This window comes from Ochotona curzoniae, unplaced genomic scaffold (assembly GCF_017591425.1).
Source record: "Ochotona curzoniae isolate NIBS_2020 unplaced genomic scaffold, NIBS_Ocur_1.0 patch68, whole genome shotgun sequence".
NCBI lineage: Eukaryota > Metazoa > Chordata > Mammalia > Lagomorpha > Ochotonidae > Ochotona > Ochotona curzoniae.
The window spans coordinates 688,178-706,252 of NW_024467048.1; the positions used below are offsets into that span (position 1 = coordinate 688,178).

The 18,075-nt window shown below is 42.5% G+C and overlaps 1 protein-coding gene across 3 annotated transcripts in view; it reads left to right on the forward strand.

Moving 5' to 3' along the window:
• LOC121168160 (voltage-dependent L-type calcium channel subunit beta-4) overlaps window positions 1–18,075 on the forward strand; it is a 262,860-nt gene that overhangs the window by 100,706 nt on the left and 144,079 nt on the right. The window lies entirely within an intron of this gene.

Here is an 18,075-nt window from a genome sequence, read left to right on the forward strand (position 1 = left end):
TTAATGTAAGTAAAAGGAAAGTTCTATATTGTAGGAAGGGGGTAGATTTAGGAATTTGAGTCTAAATGGATGGGGTTTGTGTTAGTTTCTGAGGCTGTTGTTCTAAGTTTCTACAAAATTGATGACATGAAACTACAATTTTTTATTTCCTCACAATTATGGAGGCCAGAAGTCTGAATCCAAGGCATAAACAGGACAGCCTTCTTCTTCCCTGTTGTAGAGGGATTTCCAGCCTGTATGTTTTTGACCTGTGGACATTTCTCCTGGCTGTCTCCATCCTCATGTCACCTTCCCCTCTGTGTTATCTTTTCCTCTATCAGGACACTTGTAATTGGCTTTAGTATCTAAGGGTGACCTCATCTTAACATCCTTGCCTATTACATTCGCAGCTCCTGTTGGATCCCATTTAGGGGTTCTGAGAGAATGAGCGTGGTTCTGTAAGTGGGTACCATTCAGCCTACTGCTACAGCATGGATACACTAAATTTGTTTGTTTGTTTGTTTTTGAGGTAAGGAATTTCTTGGCTCTGTACTGTGTGATGCATAGTTATAACACTCTTGGAGGGTCTTATCTCTAGGGACTTAAGTCTGTGTTATTTTTGCTTGACTATCAACAGCTGCCAGCTTGAATCCCAGAGTTTTTCTTGAGCTTTCTCTGTGCCTTCGGAAACATTTTCTATGACCCCATGTCTTGCTCCTTTTCTTAAGCTTCCTAGAGGATTGGGTTTCAATCTTGGAAATCAAGAAAAGTAAATAAGCTCATTCCATCGTGTCTGTCTTGCTGGGTTATGGGAAAGAGTGGATTGGAGTGGATTGAAGAGAACAGTGAAAACCTTGGGGAAGGAGCAGATTCTGGGGTATTTATTTTGGAGTCACTCACATCCTCCAGTTTGTAGATGGAAAAAGCTGAAAGCCAGAACGATTATGTAAGGTCATTTGGCAAGTCCTGGGCTGACCCAGCACTAACACTGAGAGCCTCTCTGAGTTTTCTATGCTCAGCTTCCAAATCGAGCAGTTCAGACTCCATTAATCTTTGGTTGTCTAGGCAGGTGTACGATTCTTGGCACTCACAGTCAAATACACAGGTGAAGTTAAGCCTTGGATTTGTTGTTCTTGATCCTCATTCCATAAATAAGGGGAAAAAAAACCATACTGGAATTGGATGATTCAGACTGTCTTTGAACTGGCCAGTGGTATAGTATTATGAGCAAGTGGACTTTAAAAAAACTATTTATTTATTTATTTGGAAGGACAGATTTACAGAGAGGCAAGACAGAGAAAAATCTTCCATCTATCGGTACACTCCTCAGATGGCTGCAATGGCTAGGGCTAAGCCAATCTAAAGCCAGGAGCCAGGAACTTCTTCCATTTCTCCCACACGGGTGCAGAGTCCCAAGACCTTGGGCCATCCTATACTGCTTTTCCAGGCTATAAACAGGGAGCTGGATGGGAAGTAGAACAGTTGGGACATGAACAGGAGCTCATATTGGACCCTTGTGCTTGCAAAAGGAGGGTTAGCTAGTTGAGCCATTGAGCCTGTCCTGCAAGCAGAATTATTTATTCTACTCTAGCATCAGTCACAATGTCTTTCTGGAATCCAAGTATGTTGCCTGAAGGCCTACTATGACAGGAGTCAGTTGCAGGGTTTTATTTAAGACAATGATGACAAAACCGCAGACTGTCTTTCCTAGTAAGGGCTTGCTCTAATTATTTGTACAAAAGCAGATTTTCCTGTTGTAAACACTGAACTGTTTTGAACTTCTTCACTAGGTAAGGTTACCAACAATTTGGTAAGAAAAAAGAAAGGTTATTTGGAAAGCTGGAGTAAATATTTCAGTACACCAGTCCGAGGAAAATTTTGTTTCATCTCAAGAGCAATCGATAGTTCTAGCAGGTGGTGCTGGGTCATGCCACAGTGTAATGCTTCAATGGCAAGCAATCTTGACAGGCTCCACAGACTTCCATAATAATGCCATGGCAGACAGGCTTTAGTGAAGCATGTCTATGAGTGGAATTGCACGTTGAATTATTTTGTGTGCAAATTTAATGCCCTTATTATTATTTTTTGCTAATGCTCACTAAAACTAATCTGTGAAGCTGCTTTTTGTGCCAAGCACGTGACTGAACCATTTGAGCCAACAACTCTTAGTACTCAAGAGAAGTCACAGGTTTTCTCATTTGGTTACCGAGTGTCTTGGCCTTTTGATTCAATGTCAATGTCTGGGAGGGTTGTCAAGGTATGTGTTTACTTTCATCACAGCAAGGACTCCCGAATGCTTCTAGTGTGTGTCCAAGGGAAAAGCCATGTTGGTAGCTGTTTTGGCATTGATGCTTGCCAGCCTATTGGTGCTTGTGCTTGCCAAGTCAGTGGGCCAGTCACAATTTGGAATATGTCTTATTGAATATAAACTTTTGAAAAGTATCAAAGCCAAAGCTTTGGCAAATTTATCTATTTTTTTATTTTGTTTTGTTTGAACAGTCTGTGAGCCTAAAGTCTGGGTTTATTTTTCTGTTTTCACTAGGGCACAAGCACCAGGAGGATTTATTTGCAAGGCTAGTTAGAAACCAGTGGGCTGTACCAGCAATGTCGGGGCACACTTAAATAATGGACTGATGGAATCATGACTCCTTATGAAAGACTATACTGTTATAGCAATATGGGGAAAATTAGTCGGGGGTGGAAATTTGGGTAGGAGACCCCAGACTCTACAGAATTGTACCATAAAATTTAAAAAATCAAAAACAAAACATAAAAAAAAGGAAACCAGTGGGCTGAAAGGAACCCAGCCTAAGTGATGTGTTTACCAGATGGAGGCAAGGCATGCAAAAACATTGCCTTAAGGAGCCTCCAAGGCATCTTAGAGAAAAGGGGCTCTTTGCAGAAAACAAAAACTAAAAATTAAAGCTTACACTTCAGTGTGAGGGCATTTGGCACATTAGGCTGATTTTCTCTGAATGTGTTTCCTTGGGTTTATCTCTTTCTATTTAATTATTTTGTAACTATTTATTTTGAAAATATTTTAAATTTTACTTTAAAGAGGTACAGAGAGAAGGGCAGAGATACACAGAGATAAATAAAGATCTTCTGTCTGCTGGTTCACTCCCCAGATGGTAGCAGTTGGCAAAAGTTGGCTGAACCCGAAGCCAGGAGCCAGGGGCTTCTTCTAGGTCTCCTACATGGGTGCATGGGCCCAAGGCTTTGGGCCACCCTGAGCTGTTTTCCCAGACTATAAGCATGGAGCTGAGCTGGAAGTAGAACAGCTGGGACTAGAACCATTGCTCATATGGATGCCATTGCCACAGGTGGAGAATTATCCATCTACAGCACTGTGCTGGCCTGTTTTTCTATTTTCATAAAGAAGAGATAAAGACAGTGACAAAGAGATCTCCATCCACTGATTTCATTCCCCACATGTCCACAACAACCAGGGCAAGACCAGGCTGAAACCAGGAGCCCAGGACCCAATCTGAATCTCCTGTGTGGGTGGCAGGGACCCAAGTACTTAGACTATCAGCTGCTACTTCCCCAGGGTGCACATTAGCAGGAAGCTGAAACAGGAGCACTTGAACCCAGATACTACGATAAAGGATACAGGTGCATTAACTTCTGTGTCGAACACCTACTTCCCTTGTGAACTTGAAAAGCAGTGCCCAGCTCATGCCTCTGTTCTGAGAAGATTTCTCTGGTCTTGCCTTGTTCTGCTGATTACTTTCCTGACCTCTGTTCCTATTTATTTGCCTTCTCTAGCCAGCAGATCTCTTCCTGCAGTGTTTCTTCATCTTCATTTTGCTTTCTGTGTCCTGTGCCCCTCTTAATCTGACCCAATTTCCTTTGACTGCAGTGAAGATGATCTCTCCTGGGACCTCAGCTCCTATCTCCCGTCTCTGAATGTAGTTCTGAATCAAACATAAATGGCACCTGCAAATTGCTTTGTCTTCAAGAATGTTTCTAGATGGAGTTGGTGACCAAACATGTCTTTTTAAACAAGAGGGAAGCTCATGGGTGAAGTCTTGTTGGTAAGAACAATACCAGAGAAATATGGCTCACTGCCTCTGGCCCTGACCTCCTTGCAGAGGTTCTTCTGTCCCTTCTTCCCACACTTAGCAAATAAGATGCCAAAGCTGAGAACCATGTGAGAGCCATTCAATTTCAGCCCTGTCAGTGGGTGTGAGGAAAACAACAATTACTGAATCTGGAAGCTAATGAAGGTGTCATTTTGGGGATACTGAGACGGGAAGCTTTCTGTTGGCCTTGCTTATAAAACAATTTGCAATTTAGGAAGCAAAGTATTTCTAAAGCTGCTGTTGTGACATGGCATGATCTTGACTTTGAAGAGTCAAAGTCAGTCCAGCGATGTGACACACTCAACTAACATTGGCCAGGCACGTCAGCTTTCCCTGCAGATGACTAAGTAGGGAGTCCCAGTGGAGCAAGGTTAGAAATGGGACTGGACATTGTATCTTTTCATTGACATGATAACTTGGCTGTGGTTCTTCTGGAAGCTTATATTTGTTCCCCAGAGTTCTGGTTCTTTTTTTCACAGCTTAATAGTTAGAATGGCCATGAGACAGCTGTGCTGTTTACAGAGAAAAAGCTGGAACTCTGTACTGGTGACCAACAACCCTCCTGAGTGGCTTCCTGCCGAACAGGATGGCATCCTTTTCTCTCCACAGCTGGATTCTAACAAGCTCCCAGAGCTGCAGGTACCTTTAGCTTTCTGTCTTAAATCTAGTTAGATGAAGTCATAATGCAGGGAGCAAATTTACCCCAGTTATGAATCAAAATCCATAGGAAATAGGATAAATGGATCAATTTTTTTTTGAGTTATTGGTTTGAATGGCACAGTTACACAGAGGAGGAAGAGAGAAGGGACCCATTGAAGGAGGAAGAGAGGGAAAAAGAGAGAAGGTAAGAGAGAGAGATCGCGATCTTGACCTTCCATTTTCTAGTTTATTCCTGAAACTGGTAGCCTGGGACTCCATGCAGATCTTCAATGTCGGTGCAAAGGCTGAAGGACTTGAGCCATCTTCTGCTGCTTTCCAACACATTATCAAGGATCTGTGTTAGAGGTGGAGCAGCCTGAGGGCCTGAAGCGCAGTGGCCTAGTGGATCAAGTCCTTGGCTTGCATGAGCCAGGATCCCATATGGGTGCTGGTTCTAGTCCTGGCAGCTCCACTTCCCGTCCAGCTCCCTGCTTGTGGCCTGGGAAAGCAGTTGAGGATGGCCCAACACCTTGGGACCCTACACCTGCATGGGAGACCTGGAGGAAGTTCCTTGCTCCTGGCTTCAGATCAGCGCAGCCCCGGCTGTTGTGGTCACTTGGGGAGTGACTCATCAGACGGAAGATCTTCCTCTCTGTCTCTCTTCCTCTCTGTATATCTGACTTTGCAATAAAAATAAATAAATCTTAAAAAAAAATTACTTTGAAAGAAGTGGAGCAGCCTGGACTTGGGCTGGTACCTATATGGGGTGCCAGCATTACAGATGGTGACTTAAACCACTGCACCATAGTACTGGCCCCAAGAAAGTACTGTCCAAAAACAGGAAGTGCAGCTTGCCATACTGAATTGAGTCTTATTCTCACACAGGGTGTGGCTGGCCCTGTTGGGGTCTGAGATGCATCACCTTGGCCTGCAGTGGGTTTCATCACAGCTGTGGTGAACCATGTCTGGGCACTCAGTGTGCTGATTTTCTTTTTGGCCTCAGAGTTTCCCTAGTTGTGTTCAAGTTCATGCCCCCAAATGCAGAGAACCAACTTACTCTCCACTCGGGCACAAGGGTGGTGATGATATATGTTCCCTAGACCATTGTCCATCAGAGCAGCAGTTCTAGGGGGGAGTTTGACTGTCATGCCCAGAAGACCTCATTGGGATTGCATCCTAGTTACTTGCAATGGGAAATCAACAATGCATTCAACATTAATATGTCTTTCTTTCCTGATTCCACTTTCTGCTCTCCCTTAATCCTGCTTCTTGAGATCCCCTTCTGAGATTCTTCTTCTTTTAATATTCATTATTTTTACCTGGCAGTCAGAGTTTTAGAGAATGAGAGACAGAGAGAGAAGTTTTCCATGCATTAGTTCATTTCCCAGATGGCTGCAACAGCTAGAGCTGGATTGGTCTGAAGCCATGAACCAGGAGCTTTTTCCAGGTCTCCCATGTAGGCACAGGATCCCAATGCTTTGGGCCATCCTCTACTTTCTCCAATCACAAGCAGTGAGCTGGTTGGAAAGTGGAGCAGCCAGGACTGGCACCCATATGGAATGCCAGTGTCACAGGTGGAAAATTTGCATACTATAACATCACCCTGGCCTTCTTTCTGAGCTGCTTTACCGTAGGGTCAGTTTTGGGGAAAAAAGAAATTAAGACAATTGCCATCACAAAATGATGAAGAAATCACTAGAAGCATCTCCTTTAGTATCTCCTTTTCATCCCTTGTCAAGAAAGATAACATTGCTGGATATTTTTTTTTTCCAAATTTGGAAACTATAAAGATGGGAAGGTGAAAAAAAGGAGCATTCCTATGGGCAGTGAATTTCAGTAGCCCTGTGGTCAGCAAGTTATGATTTTGGAGAGCGCAAGGAGCAGCTCTGTCACACCCCATGTGCAGTTATTGGCATGTTATTGCTCTATGTTCAGGATTTGCACGCAGTGACCATCTCAAAATTCAGAGCCACATACAGGAAGGTGTAGAATGAGACATTGAAAAATCATTTGATCAGCTCTCTGTCTTCAGACCAAGTGAGAGTTAAACCCAGATCTCCCAGCATCTTGTTAGCAGGTGCTGTGGTTGGACTACGATGTTCTTCCCCAACCCGTAAATTAATGCAACTAAAAAAGTGAAGATTTAGGGGCTGGCATTATGTTTCATCAGGGTAAGGTATGTCTTGCAGCAATGCTCATTCAAGGCCTTGCTGTGCTTCTGATCTCTGTTCCTGCTAATTTACCTGATAAGGTATTGAAAGATGGCCCAAATACTCGGGTCTCTGCCACAAACCCAGTGAACCTGGGTGAAGTTTCTGGTTTCTGCCTTCTGCCTGTCCTAGACCTGACTCTGTGGCCACCGGGGGAGTGTGTAAAAGATCTCTCTCCCCAACATCTTTTTTCTCTCCTTTAATTCTGTTTGTTGTTCTGCCTTTCAAGTATGTATTCTTAAGATTTATTTTTATTTTTTTGTTGGAAAGTCAACAGAGAGAAAGATCTTCTGTCTGGTGGTTCACTCTCTAACCAGCTGCAATGACCAGAGCTGAGCAAATCTGAAGCCAGGAGTCCGGAGCCCCTTCCTGGTCTCCCACATGGGTGCAGGGTCCCAAGGCTTTGGGCTGTCTTCCACTGTTTTCCCAGGTCACAAGCAGGGAGCGGGATGGGAAGTGAGGCTGCTGGGACATGAACTGGTGTTCATATGGGATCCCAGTGTGTGCAAGGCCAGGACTCTTGCTGCTAGGCTATTGCACCAGGCCCTGAATATGCATTTTTTTTTAAAGAAAGTGGAAATGTAATTCAGTTTTAGTGTTTAAGAAATAGGCCTAGTATGAGTTTCTTATGTTGACTGCAGCATGTCTCAGAAGGTAGTTTTCATGAGCATTTATACAGCTTGAGCATCAGCTGTAGCCGCTGGCTCTGTTTTCTAGCTTGTCCTATGGTCCTGCATTGACACGCCCTCTGCCATGGCTACCTTCATCAGCTGCAGAGTAATGGAGGCTGCCTAATCTTGTACTCGAACCTCCCAAGCTGTAAGTCTTGTATGAAGTGAGTCTCATTGCAAGGAGAATCAGCTGACTAACACAGTGAACTGTGGCCAAGATGCTCCTTAGGAGGGTTGCACAGGACTGTGCAGCTTGCTGTCTGGGAAGTCCGGCTCCCCAGGCAGGGCTCCTTCCTGGCTGGAGTTTGGTCTGAAGTGTTTTTGATTAGGAAGAGCTCAATTGAATCGGTGAAATGGGACTTCTAGGTACAGAGTCCTCGGGCTAATCCGGAGTTGAATTCTGAGTTAGAAGGCATGGAACTGCTCAGCTGTCATGTCCAGGGTCGGGGCCCTTTTGTTGAAGAGAGTAACTGCTCACTTGATGAGAACAGGGTAGAGGTGATTTGAGTCTTAACCAGTTTCTGACAGATATTTTCTGATGTGATGAAAGGCTTAAAGATAAATAGGCCTTTGACAGTGTAGTTTTTGTTGAAAGGAACTTAGTAATTTCTATTCTATGTGTAATTCATTGCAAATATATCCCACTAGCTAATGTCATATAACTACACAATTTATCAACTCCCAATCAGGGTTATATTTTAAAATGACATTTTAGGGGCTAGTGCTGTGGCACAGTGTGTTAAACCTCCGCCCAAGGTACTGGCATCCCAAACGGGCACCTGTTTGAGTCCTGGCTGTTCCACTGCTGATCTACCTCACAGCTAATGGGCCTAGGAAGGCAGTGGAGGATGGCTCAAGGCCTTGGGACCCTGTGCCTACTTGGGAGACCCAGAAGATGTTCCTGGCTTCTGGCTTTGGATTGGCTCAGCTTTGGCCATAGTAGCCACTTGAGGAGTGAAACAGTGGATGGAAGATCTCTCTCAATTCTGACTTTCAGCTGAAATAAATAAATCTTAAAAGACAAAGGAGGGGGAGAAGGAGAAAGAGGGAAGTGAAGAGGAAGAAGAAAAGGAAAAAGAAGAGGAGGGGAGGATGAGGAAGGGGACATGGAAAGGGAAAGGAAAGAGACAGGGATACCAGAGGCACCTTTGTGTGTAGCCTGGTAGAACAGAGTTAAGAAGGCAGCTTCTGCAAACCAGGACACAAGCCCTCACCAGATAGCAAACACGCTGGTCCTCAGGCTGGGCCTTCCCAGCCTCTGGAACTTAGAGGAAATAATTTTCATGTGGTGATTTTAAATAGGAAGCCAAGCTGACTAGAAAAGTGGTATTGAGAGACCAGAGGAGGGCCCAGGTACTGGGGCTGTTCTGCATCATTTTGAGATGAGTAAATTATTTAATGATTTATATTATTTTTTAATCATTGAGATACTTATTCTGGTATAGCATACAGAAGGTTTTAAAGATACCACGATGATGTGGGTGAGGTACATGTAGTAGAGACTGATAATTGGGTAAAACTGACATATTGGGAATGGAGAACCAAGTGGGGCCAGACAGCGAGTGAGTGTGAATAATTGGGAGAAAAGCTTAGAAGGCCGAATAGGGACCATTGTGTCCTTGCATATGGAACCTGTTTTGTCCCTATCTCTTTGCTGCTGTTGTCTACTTTGACTTTGGAAAAATACAAGACAGCAATATTAGTTTATAGGTAATAATTTGCAGTGATTTTTCATTGTTATTTTAATTCTCTTTGATTTCCATATTGTTTATGATACTCATCCTATACTGTTTTACCATATCCTTATCTGTAGATCTTTTTAAAAGAGGTGCATTTCAATTGGGTCATAACTTATGTGGTAAAAAAAAAAAGAGGAATATAAATTATTTATGGCATTATGTTCACAAGAGTGCTTCTGTTTCCAGTGAATATGTATAAAGAGATTTTCAGGCAAATTTATATACATATGCATAAATTCTCAAGAGTGGACATCAAAATACAAGACACAGTGACTGATAGCTACCACTGAAATGGAAATATACAAAGGAACGACAGTGGAAGTGGGAGGGCTCATTGGAACTATGATTCACTCTCCTTGCTCATAGGCACTAAGCTATCTGAGTTAGCAGCATTTGCAATGGCACTAAATTTAGAAAAATAAAATAAAATGACGAGGAGAGAAAGTTGAGGCATGGTGCTTTGCAGTGACACACAGCTAATGCCTAGGTGTGAATGTGTGACCTTGTGATGGCACCATTGGGAATGTGTCTTTCTCCGCTAATTCCAGACACCAAGTTCAGTGCATTTGTGAATGCTTTTTTTTCTTTTTCTTTTGCTTAGCTCAAAACATCAGCAAAAGTGTTTTAGCTGCATCATTACAACTTGTTATGCTCAATACCATCTAGGCTTTTCTGAAGATGATGTCCGTGGTAGAAACAATCCAATGTTGGGCAAATAGTCCCAGAGAGAGAGGAGCAGAATGAGAGAGTTCACTTTATTTCTGTGAACTCAATCAAGCCCAGAAGTCGAAGCAGCTCCTCAAGCTAAGTACTAGTATACTGTAAAGGCTATTTATTGCCAGATAAAGTTTAATTTTCGAAGTTCAAATGGCCTATCCATCATTGTCAATTATTTTGTAGCAAGAGTCCAAAGTGGTTGGCATGATAATGCTGGTATGTCAGTGCAGTTATAGTCAGAGGAGAAGAACAGCTCCCTTAGCTGTTGCAGGCATTTGGGGAATGAACCAATGGATGGAAGATCTCAGTCTTTTCTATCTCTTCTTCCCTCTATTTCTCTTTTACTTTGCCTTTTAAATAAATGAAAAAAAAAGTAGATGAACAATGAAATCTTTTAAAAATAATTCATTTGCACTCATATCTTACATGATTTTGGAAAATTTGTTCTTTTTCTTACTGGAAAACTGGAATGGCTTTTTCCCACTAATAGCTTGTCAGGCGCATCCATCTATTTGTTGTGCTCTGACCTTGCAGTGTTAAGTGTTGGTTGTCAACACCTAACTCGATGTGCTCTACTGAGTTTTCCTTCCAGAATGGTCTCCTCATGGTGGTAAGGGATGGCCATTTCTGGTACCTGAGAGGGAAACGTACGTAGGTTGCCAAGCTTCCTGCGCTGATGATTTGTAGTGGTTTAATTCTTGATTCCCAGGAATGGATTAGTCTACAGTTGACAGTTCGGGTCTGAGTAAAGGTGGGAGAGTTTGATTGGGCTCAGGCTGTTCTTATGTTACTCTGTTACAGCCCAATGGGATAGGGCCAAACTGATGTGAAGGGAATGTTCTGTCTTCTGTTTCCCCCTCACTTGTTTCCCGCCTCTCCCATTAGAGTGTTAGCTAACCTAACTTGGGTAATGGAATTAGGATACTTCTCAAGCCAGATTTCATCAGATTAAAGATTATTCTAAGTGTGTCACATGGACAGTATCCTTAGCCATAGGACTGTATCAGTATGATTCGCAGTGGTGAGCAGGGGAGTGATTGATGATTTAGAGATGGGAGTGAGATTGGGGGTGGGTTGAAGGGTTAGCTGGGGTTTCATATTTTGGTAAACTTTGCTATGCATTAGTAAACACTATGAACACTTACCCCAACCTGTAGAATATAGGCAGAAGCACTCCTTGAGTTTGAAAAAATGCTATTCTGGAACTTCAGAGAAGATGCTCATCTCTATTATGGTTATATACTTCTGACATACTGCGTGCTGGGTATGGAAATTAAAGTTGGGGCCTACTCTGTGGCACAGTGGGTTGTCTGTTGCCCTAGCAGAGTACCAATTTCAACAATGGCTTCTCTACTTTCAATTCAGCACCTTGTGGATGTGGAAAACTAGTGGAAGGTAGCCCAAGTAGTTGGGCTCCTGCCACTCACATGGGAGAGCAGAATGGAGTCCTGGCTTCAGCCTTGGCATGGCTCTTCTCTGGGGAGCGAACCAGGAGATGTTAGATCTCTCTTTCTCTTGTTCTGCCTGCTCCCACTCAATCTTTCAGTCAACCAATGAATCAATCAATCAATCAGTGTAAGAAGTAAGAGATGTTATTGGTATCTGGTGTATTCCCCTTGCATGTGAAACAAATGCATAAGAATTAGGTTCCTGTTCATTCCTTTACTTGTGATAGGGCTGACGGCTTGCCCTTCACATCTAGCTAACAGGTATGTGAATTGGTAGAATTTGTCTTTATAATATTTGGCAGTGTGATCTTAAAAATGTTTTTATTCTTCAACCCAACAGCATGTGGGAATGTATCACAGTAAAACTGTGTTAAATTTTTTTTTCCCCTTAAACTGTGTGTTTCTGGGAGAAGCTTCTGGAAAGAAAGAAGTTGTGTTTCAGCTTACAGTTTTGGAGATTCCACAGTTCATGATCAAGTACCTCATTGGTTTAGGCATCTGGTGCGGCCTGACAGTGCTGTGGGGATGATCGCATGGCGGGTCAAGAAGGAAAGACAAGGAGAACATGCTCATCTTTCATGTGCCTGTGTCTGTAAAACACTCGTGGTTTACTTGCAGGCTACACTCCAGCAACCCAGTATAATCCCATCACTTCTTAAAGAGCGTTATGAGTAGCTCAGACCTCAATGCTCAGTCTATCACCCCTAAATTGTTAATATAAAAACCTTAGGGTCTAAAAGCCTGCATGGCTTTGAGGAGCCAAATCCTTTTCAAAGCCTAAAAAAATTCTGAATTGCAGACTACTTTATTTCAAAATTATTTTAATGAGTAGCACAGTGAAAACAGCATATTATGTCCATATGATGCAATATTATATAATAGTAATACATTTTGTCTCTGTGAGTTTTTAGTAATGTGGGAAAATACCAATGTTATTACTTAAGGAATGCAAAGATTTACATATGAGATATTCTAAATGTCAAACAAATTGTATACAGAGATGTAAAAACATGAAAGTATTTACACTAGTGAGACTACAAATCTTTATTTCTGTCTCTGTACTTCCCTGAAATTTTCAAGCTTTCAGTACTACAACTTGGTAAAAATGCATTTCACTTTTGTGCTCAGCAAAACAAATATACTCATTGGAAATGCTTTAAAAGCAAAAGTTTTGGGGAAGGATTGGCTGTGGAAAATCTCATTATAGTGTAAGTCAGGAAGGCAATCTGTAAAGGGAAGATTTGGGGAATGATTTTAGGAGACCAGAAAAATGCTGAAATCACTCTCAAGCAAAAGAAGCAGGAGGCTGGATTGTTAGCCTGGTTTCTGAGAAACGTTCACAGTCAGTGATTGTGCCAAAGCACCCACCAGCACATGTTCCCTCAGGCCGGGAGCAAACCGGTTGGGGGAACTGCTAGGGCTCCCTGCTGGGCCACTGCTCCCACTGGTGAGCCCCAGAACTGGGACTTGGTTGGGTAAGGCTGCAGTAACTGTAGGCTTGCATGTGAGCTAGGTTTGGGAGAGTGATGGGCTGGACCAGGTTACTGCATTCACCAGCACATGCAAGAGCCAGGAAAAGTGCTGCAGCATCCCCTAGCATGTGCTAAGACAGTGCACAACCTCCCTCACAAAGTGAGTTATGTTCTAGAGATGGCAAGAGATGAGGAGAGAGTGGATGAAGATGATACAAAATGTGTCTTATTCTTGTCTGTGAGGGGTTTCAGAGTTGTGTGATGTCAGGAAGTTTTCTAACCTGTCAGGCCTTTTCGTTAATTTTATGTTCATGCTTGTGGCCAAATATAATTAACACAAGAAGACAACTGTGCAACATGGGGAATTATCTCCATCATTCATCCTCTGGGTCTTTTATTATTCTCTTTAAATTTTTAGTACTTGATTGTCATGATTAAGGATAGAGACATGCTTCCTGAAGTTGTTGGTTCATTTGTTACTATTGTAATAGATACCTTTTCCACACATGCCCCTTACTAGCGGAAGGCAACAGGCCATCTGGCTGACCGTTACCTTTCAGTTGAAGACTTTGGTAGAAAACTTTAAAGGTACTTGGTTGAGAAAAGCTCATCTTTTGTCAAATGTGCATATTTCCTGGCAAATTCCCTGCTGCCGTTTGCTTGCTGATAAATACTTGGAGAGCCATAACAAGGTGTTTGTATGTTGTGCCTTGTTTTCTGGGTGTGGACTTTTAGTGTCTCCTCACATCTCCTTTCATAGCATGGCAGGATTTCCAAATTTTGTTAAAGCAGCAGCTCTGTATTCACATGGTCCATATGTTTTGGTGAGTAATAAGAGGAGACCAATCTATGCACAGAATATGATGGTTGGACAATGCCTCTGAGAGTGGAAGAATAGCTTATGAGAAGATATTTTAAATAATTTGTTTAAACTACTTTTAAAATAATTTGCAATTGCCTTGTCCAGTTTAAAAGAAAAGAGATTCCTGAGGGACATAAGACCAGAAGGTCAAGTAGTATTTGTAACTCACCCTCCCACAAAGTTCAAAACAGCATTGAGTACGGAGTGCTGTGAGACTCATGGCAGCTAAATATTTATTTACACATTGCTATGTCTAGTTCTGAATTCTATACTTCTTAAATACTGAGAATTTATTTTCTGTTCAGAAAACATTACTGAACAGCTTTGTAGATGCTATGGGTGTGTGTATGTATCACTAAAAAGCATAGTTTTTTTTTTCTTTTTTTGCTTTTGGATTTCCGAGACGTGCCTCCAGATATAGGAGTTATTTCACCTTGGACATTCTTCTGTATTTTCCTTCAACACACGTATACATTGTCCCCAAATGCATACTGTTTTCTATGAAAACGGTTGTTATTTTCCCTGAGTATTTGATGCAAGAATCAGTTGTGAGAATTGGCATTTAGATCAGGTAATTCGGTTTGTTTCCATTCGTGCCTCTTGGGGAAATGGCTTGGACTTAGTGCTCTAACTAATTTTCCATCCAGTACTGCAGAGGAAATGACCAAAGAGACTGGGAACTAAAAGAAATGATATTGAAAATCCAAATCTTCACAAGTAAATCCTTATGGACTTAGCTAAGAGGGGGTGAGTATTTTTCTCTTGGTAGTGATCTGCTTAAATTCAAAAATGCACTGGAGTGGAAGATTTCCTTTTGAATTTGGGCTTTGAAAAGCAGTATAAAATTGGCGATTTATGTGTGTGTGTGTGTGTCTCACAGCATTTGTTCTTAGTCTTAGGTCTCAGCAAATGAACGTGTACATAACAATGTTCTGTTTTAATGGGGATGGTGGTTAGAGACAGGATTGCCTGCAACTGACCGCCTTCTTGGGTTTGTTAGCATTTTGTGGAAGAAGAATTAAAATAGATGTTATAACCTAGTGAGGTACCTTTTTATGCATCTAGTTCATACCATCTGGATATATTTCTCTGGTCCCATTTGTTTCTATTCTAAGTAATTATTTTAGCTACTTTTGCTGCTGGTGTTAGGCTGATCAGCTGTAATAAAGATATCCCCAGGGGCTAGCACTGTGATACTTAGGGTTAAGCCACTGCCTGCAATGCCTACATGAGGTATCAGAGCACCAGTTTCAGGACTGGTTGCTCTGCTTCCAATCCAGCTTGCTGCTAACACACCTGGGAAAGCAACAAAGGATGCTTAGGCCCCTGAACCCACATGGGAGACCCGGATGGAGTTCCAGGTTTCTGGCTTCACCTTTGCCCAACTCCAGCTGTTGTGGCCATTAGGGAGTGAAACAGCAGGTGGTTCTCTTTGTAACTCTGCCTTTCAAATAAATAGAATCTTAAAAGTAATCCCCAAATGAAGTTATTTAAATAAAAAGGAATCATCTTTCTCTTTCACCTGACAATGCAGAGGTTTCTTTATCCTGTTAACTTTCCAGCTTCAGGGTGAGGTACTCATCTGTGAAATGGGAGTTGTCTCAGCCAGCACCATGCCCACAAGAATAAGAAAAGAGTGCCAGGTGGTTAACAGTGTTTTCCTTTGAGGATGCAATATGTACACTGGATAAAATACTTTTACTTCTATTCTGTTGGCAAGAGCATAGTTACCTCCAATTGTAAAGGAGGTTGTGAAAATTTAGCTTCCGGCTGGAGAAACCTTGTTAAATTTGGAGGTAAAATGGGACTTATTGCTAAATGAAGAAATGGATACTAGGGCTTTTAGTCATTTCTGCCTCCACAAAATAATAGAGAAGTCAAAACTTGGCATTGAACCATAACTACTATTTTCTCCTTAGGTCTCAGTTGCAGAAAACTGCAAGCCATCAACTTTGAGGCTGAGTTCAATCCATTGTCTGAGATCATCTTACTTAAGTCTGGCAGGATTTTAAATCCTCCAAATCTGCTTGGGAGTGATCTGGAACGTCACTTCTCCAAACAGTGTCTTGGAGCAACTAGATGATGGTTCTACTTCCTTTTTGAGGTTCAAGCATGTTTAGTGCCTAATCCTGCCAAGAATATGTTAGAACTTAGGATATCTGTCCCCTCAATGCTTTGTCCATGTCATACTAGCTTATTTGGCTTTTGTCATTGTAGTTGTTGAGCTTGTGCTGTTTTCCATTTTCTGTAATAGGTACTGGGTCAGAGAGCATTAATAGGATGTAGAAAACAGACAGTCCCAGACTTTGAGGGACTTTTCCCCTTTTCCTGACCTTTTTCCCATAAGGAAATATTTGGTTTTCAAAACATTTTGGGAAGTATCCCATGAGGCTAATATTGCTGTTCATTCGTCATCCACCATTATCTGCCCTGCCCAGAGATTCCAAACAGGAAGAACCGCCCCCACCACACTTGAGCCCAGCTCAGGCCTCAGTTCCTGACACCCTTTCCAATTTGTGGTTCATTCTCTAAATTCACAGCAGCCTTAACATGGACCTCACAGATTCCTGCCTTATTTCCTTCTCTGTTGACTCACTCTGAGACCTTCAACATGTATTAGCTTGGGCTGCCTGAGCTGTCTTGGAGGCAAGGCATCAGGGAGCAACATTTGAGTTTTGTTTTTGTGTTTGCTTTTCAGATCTGGCAGCCAGTGTATTCTGAACGTTGTCTAGGGAATGAAGCATACTAGTATAAAACTGAAGAAGACGTGGTTCTTTTTTTTTTCAGTTGTTCATCTGCGTGAAAGAAACGGGACATGTGCATGAATTGCACTATTATGTGTATGGTTAGCCCACCTGCTTTAGAGTGAAAGAAGAGAGTACTATGGAAGCATGAAAAGGCTGTCTCATGGCAGAGAGAGTTGGGGAGGAGCTTCATGATGTTTCCTTGGATCTTAAGCAAGGAATGAGTTTTCCAGATAGAAAAAGTCAGAGATAAGGGTAACAGGGAAGAAGTGATCTTCTGGTCAGATGGGACATCATTATAAACTATGTTTTTCAAATAAGGATGTTGTTTCAACAATAACTATACTCCATTTAGATTCTTTATCGTAAGAAACTGAATCTGAAAACGAATCCTGTATCGGGGCATGGAGACAACTTAGTGAGGATCCTCTAGGAATTCTTGTATTCCCAGGTGTTGTTCTTTGCTCTAAAAAACGCCCCCATTTCACTTTGATAGCTTTTGGTTATTCTCACCAACAACCATTTTTGGTTTGGGCAGCTCAAGGGTAGCAGGGGCCAAGGAGTTCAGGGCCATCATGAGGTAATTTCTGATTATTATTTATTATCTATTAGCATTATGCTGGGCAGTGAGGATATCAGCATAAGTAAAAGCCTACCTACCTGGTCTCTCTTCTCATAGAACCCAAGTTCAAGCGACACATATGTGGAGTCATCTGTCCCATGTCGGATATTCAGGGGGTGGGGTTAAGGGAAAGGTTAGGGGTTTCCAGGCAGAAGGCTCAGAATTGACAAAGCCTGGTAATGGGAGCAGGGATGGGTGTCCGAGGAAGCACAGAACTGTCAGGACACCAGCAATCAGGTTAAGGATTTGGGCTTTTCTGAGAGTGATGGGAAGCCATTGGAAGATTTTGCATAATTAGAGCTGCCACCGTCTTCAGATTCCTGTTTACAGGCAGTATTAGATCCTGATGGAACTGATGGAGACGTCCTGTTAACTGGGTAATCAAATGAGAAAGAAAAATACTTCCTAGAAGGGAATAAGATTAATTTAGTCGTAAAAACAATAACAAAATGTAAAAGGTAGATTTTGATGAGCTTTATGTGAGAAAAAAAGAAAAGAAAGGAAGCTGTCTCTTCTTTAGAAGAAATCTAGACTGAAGTAGCTGGAAGAGTCCCACCTTTGGAGTGAGGCGGGCTGTGTAGTAACTTGACAGCTGATTCATTCCTGCCCTGCTCCCTGAGCAAGGCTCCTCCCTGCCTCCCCACTCCCTGGCCTCCCACTCCTGCTGAAGCTTTGCAGATAAAGGAATCAAATTACTCCTCAGAGCTTCTCAGGGTGTGAACCCTTAGGTCGCAGCCCCCTCCTCAGCCCAGTGGCTGGCTTCAGGATCTCCAGGGTTGTGGCGGTGCCATCTAGCAGTGTGCGTCCGGGGGTGGGGTGGGGTGGGGGCTGCCGTCTTGTCTTGCTGACTTTGTCCCCAGTCTGTACCACCGTGTAGAGCAGTCTGC